The sequence below is a fragment of the Apteryx rowi genome, unplaced genomic scaffold (genome assembly GCF_003343035.1).
Source record: "Apteryx rowi isolate R43461 unplaced genomic scaffold, aptRow1 scaffold_401, whole genome shotgun sequence".
NCBI classification, from domain to species: Eukaryota; Metazoa; Chordata; class Aves; order Apterygiformes; family Apterygidae; genus Apteryx; species Apteryx rowi.
The window spans coordinates 699,113-704,468 of NW_020450542.1; positions in this window are offsets into that span (position 1 = coordinate 699,113).

A 5,356-nucleotide genomic window follows, 5' to 3' on the forward strand; every position below is an offset into this window, starting at 1 on the left:
CAGTATGACCAAAGCTGCTAGCACAAATAACAAATTAATTTAACACCTCCACGTTCCAGCCAGTGGGGCAGTTTAATCTACCTTTTTTTCCAGGCTAGCTTTAAACAGCCTCAATCAYGAGTTTTTCTCCCTGCTGAGAAAATACTGAAAAACCAAATGCCTGCCACCAAAGCTTGCTCTTAATATTTAACCTAAACATATTGTCCTCCTTTTCATCTCACTATTCTAAATTTACATTTCCTGTATAAAATAAACAACTCTTCTCYTTTTTTTTTTGGCTTGTTTATATCATGGAATATTTGTAGACCATGATTTCTTGCTCAAAATGGAGATGTTTATATGGAAAACAGTAAATCATTCCTCTCCCTGCTGTGCCTTGAAATGCCAAAATTAACGTGAAGTTCTCTTTAAATAATCTCACACCAAAACAAAGCTCTTTATTATCCTCTTAAATGGAAACACATTTGCTAGTATCTAAGTTTCAAATGGAGGCAGGTCTAGCATTTGACAGAGACACAATGTATAATATATAATATAAATATACCTTCATTATGAAATTTAGATACAGATTAGTGTTCAAATCTCCTCAATGTGAAGGGAGGGTTGCTCTTTCAGTATTCTTCTAACCAATCTATTCAAATTGTGAGATAAAAAGTGCTTCTTTTTTTCCTCCCTTAAATAACTTATTAGTTAAAAGGATGTGAATTAACTTAGAATGMATGTTCAATTCATATAGTTGAATCATCATCATCATTATTACAGGAAGCTCTAATCATTACACAGCCACTAATATCAAACATTCTGCTAGCTTGCCTTTAATGAACATGACTCACATTTCACTTTAATGATTCCCACACCCATGTCTCCCTTCTGCCTCCTGGTTCTACCCAGCCACAGGGGAAGGGCAGACTACAATGCTTTTTAAGATGAAAGGCTACCTTTTAAGATAGGAATCATTTCCAGTGCCTTGGTTTTATAGGTGCTCAGTCTGCAAAACCTTGGATATGCCTGAAGTCCAGGAAGTGCTTGCAGCCATCTCCTTTCAGAGTCTCCAACTGGGCCACCCGAAATGGGGCACACCAATGGAGTGGTCTCCTCCCCAGCGGTCTCCAGCATTTCCTCCAGGAGAGTCACCTTCTCATCTCACTCAGGCAACTCATGATTTTCTGCAAGAAAACCTAGCAGCTGAAACAGAGCAGAGCTAGCAGGAAGGGGCTGGGGGAGGCAGCAGCTCAAAGATGGATGTGCATTGCACTAAGGGCTGGAAATAAAAGGGCCCATGTGAATATTTCAAAACTGAAGTGCCAACACCTTGCATCCTCCCTTTTCAGCCAAATCTGATCTTGCCACACCAAACAGCTATTGAGAAACCCCAGTCTGAAATGGCTAAAACAGTCCACAGAGTCTGCTTATCTCACAGCATCTCAAGTGTCTTCACAGCATGGACCATCTCTCAAAAAATCCACCTCAATATGTCACATCATGGTCAGAAACACCTCTGTGGCAACCATAAACAATGGCTTGGGAAGCATTAACTGTAATAGCCAGGGATAAGCAAAAAGTTTGCACATCACGTCAGCTACAGTTAAAAAAACAAAAAACAAAAAACACCCACATTCATGGAAAGTGGGATAAATAAAACTGCTAATTCGCAAAGGACTTTCATTAAATTGTTTAAAGTTTTATTGCTAGTAATTACACAATTGAATTGCAGAATTAATTACTTTACAAACCCTGTAAGTTCAACAGAATCTTACTCCTACTAAATGACTGCTAGGGCCAATTCAATGCCACGTGTCATCACAGCCTTCCCAAAGAATAAGACCTTAATGGTTCAGGGCACTCAGGTTCTGGTTTTATGGGTGGTGGTTAGGGGTGTAAATGAATCACTTCTTTAAACAAGAAGAAATCCTCTATTGCACCCCTCAGTTATATAGACTAGAACATTTTACAGCATTTGTGGGAAAGAGACAAAGGAAGAGCAGGGAAGGCTTCCCAGAAGTGCCCCCATGTCCCAGGTGTGATGTCTGGCACGTAACAACAAAGCACCCGGCCACCTGAGGCCAGGGTCAAAAAGCAATACGGCCACTTGAAAAAACAGAGTTAGTCTGGGGAGGGAGAAGGCACCACTAAAATTGGTTGAAAAGTTTCACATTACAGCTTGCTTCCCTTTATTTTGTATTTTTTTAGGTTTTTTTTCCTAACTTTGACACTTACACACACACACATGTGCACACACACACACATTCTTTGCTTTCCCTCAATAAATTTAGTGAAGCCAGCAAATTCAAAACTAACTTTCTCAAAGGACTGTAATGATCCGGAACCTGTTTAACATCCCACCTTGCAGGCAGCAGTTTGTAAAGATGAGGTTTGGTCCAGTCCTGACTGAGAGGCTAAAATGTATAATTACTTCCTGAAGCAAGCACTGGCTAGGTAATTAACCAGCGTTTGAGCAGCACTTTGAAGATACAAAACTCAATGTATATGCTACACTATATACACACTCTCTACCCTACCACTGCTTCTATGCTGTGAGCCCTAATAGGCCTGCCTAAGACATTTAGGTCTTAAATGGAATTACTTAGGCTATTGAAAGACCAGTTTGCATGAGACAGCTTGAGTGGGAAAAATAACAGAAATATTCCTACTTTTTTGCCCATTGCTGCTATGAGCACAACCTGTTGGAGCTTTCACTGGTCTGAGTCAGGCCCAGATAGAGACCATCACCAAAATTTGTCTTAGAAAGAAGCATGCCAGTGATGTATACTGTACAGTGAGAAGGCAGGAGAAAGCGTAGAGGTTTCCAGACTACCAAGCCCACGTTTAGCTCCCCAGCTGCATTCATTGTCAGTCCACACCCACATTCACCATCTATCTACATCCCAACCCTTTATAGCTGATATTCTTAAGAGATACAGGACTTGCTTCCATTTCAGGTTTGGAGGAACATACCTATTATTTCATGTGCTCAGTGCCTTCTGCAATTACTCCTCATTACACCTTAAACCATAGCACAGCCTGTTTTACTCTTTGGTCTACAGTACAAAATGATTTGCAGGATCACAGTTGAACTTTTCCCAGAAACACCAAACTTCCCATGCCCCAAATTTGCCTGTGGTATAGCTCAGCAGAACATGCCAGCATCGCTGAATTTGGCCTGACACATTCAAATAGTTTTCGAACAGGATTGGAAGGACACGGTCAGCTAAAACAACATTTCTGGTATGAAAAGTTGGCCAAAGTTTTTAGAGACTGCAGAACAATATTTTTTTCTTTTTGTTTTCGATAAAGACAAAAAGAAGATTCCCCTCACCCCATACTCATCCATTGCTGTCATCCTACTTCACACCCATTACAGCCAGGCACAGAAGCAGACTTGCTGAGCTCCGTCACAAAGACTGTGTTTCCTCGATTGGCCTGTGGAAGGAAGAAACAGAAATGCTAGAAGCAAATGCGGTATGAGTTCAGAAGGCTGAATAACTCTCCCAAGGTACCCAGGCATTGCCCACACAGAGTGCCTTCATATTTGGGGCCAGATTCAGACACTTTGGCTGATACTACCTAGCACTTTCTTCCACAAGTGGCTGCACAACAAGTGCCTGTGAACACGGGTGTTCGATTCTGACTCCCACAGGCTTGTTCAGTTTGCAGTCATCCCAAACTATATTCTTGTCAACAACATACACTTTTCAATACATCACTTGCTTTTCTAGTTAAATTAACACTTCACAGTCAGCTTCTGCTGCCTAGACAACTCTATTCTAATTGAGACTTCTATTTTATTTCAAGAGAGAGGAAGAGCTTTCATTCATGATTTTAGCTGCAGGGGCAGATAGATAATGAACTGCATAGGTTTCACCAAACAAAATATCACATCCCCTGAATGCAGCTACCTGACAAAAGACATTAGAGTACAGGAGCTGGGACTGTGCTTAAGCCCAGACATGTATTGTTAAATGTGACATGCTCAATTTATCATTAGTTATGAAGTGAAAACGGATGAATACACATTCAATTTAGTTCAGCTGCTTTCTTCATTTATCACACTCTTTCATCATCCATCATTCTTCCCCACCACCCTTTTGATTTGAACAAATAACACACTTTCATAAGTTTAATCTAATTAATCATAATTGTAAGGTAATGTTCCCTTAATGAACCATATATTGGGCTTGATAAAGTTTGTTGCAATTTTAATAAAATCTGTTCCAGATAGAATCTACAAATGTTTTCAATGGAGCCAAAACCACCCCTATCTCTCTTCCACTCATTATTAAGGTTGATGATGATGTATCGGTACAAAGAGTTGCTCAAGCATATTGTTCTTCTTTTATAGAACAACTGTTTCAATAAATTGGAAAGCGTTCATCATTTTATGAGACAAGAATCGCAGTTAAAAAAGTTAATTGAAGTAGAAACAAATTAGAAAACCAACCAAAAAGATTTTTCATACATTATTACTCAGAAATATGCAATACTTGCTATCTCCTGAGGGCATCTTGAGTGCCAAAGATGGTGTAAAGGAGAAGTAGCTGCTTATTATCAGAAATGGTGTACAGAGTAAGCTTTGCTATGGGTCTCAGTTTCTCCAGCTGCACTTAATCCAGAAGAGACCTACTTTCTAGCAGTGTCAATGAACAGGAATCCTTGTGCATAAGACTGTGAGTCAAGAAATTTCAGTTCTGGTCAGGAAAACTTTCTGTGAACAGAGACAAGTCATATAATGACCTCCAGTTTCAGTCTCCCCTACTGTCCACGGAGGACCACAATTGCTTACAATGTCTTGCTGCTATTTTCAAAGGCCTGGGGGTTCATAAAGCTTTTTGGAGCACTTGGGTAGAAAGTGCTGTAGAGATTCAACATTATTTATGACTATTTTAATGAGTAATTTTATTTTAGCATTATTAACATACATGGACCCTCCATACAAGATTAATGTAACGTCCATTTGCTAACACTAGCAAATTCATCTGACTGTGTTTCACGTCAATAAGGATTTCTGCAGAACTATTGGCAAGTGAATACTCCACCTATACAACTGTTCATCCACAGTCTTATTTTCATTTTAAAGTGCAGTTTAACTAGCTTTAGTTAGCTTTTTTCCAAACTAGTGAGAAATCTCAGCAAGAAGAACATTTCTAACCACYATATAGTACTACCAGCACCTCCATCTAGATGGAGATTCATCTGGCAGCAAGATCACAGGTGAAAGCGTCTACCCCAGCATCTTCCTCTGGTGTGAGTCATTACAGGCTTCTTTCCCCTTTCATTAAAAAAGAGAGGGCAAAAAAAGTGGTTCTACATCTGGTTCCTTGTTTTATATTGAAGAGTTGCAGAGTTTTTTCCATCTACT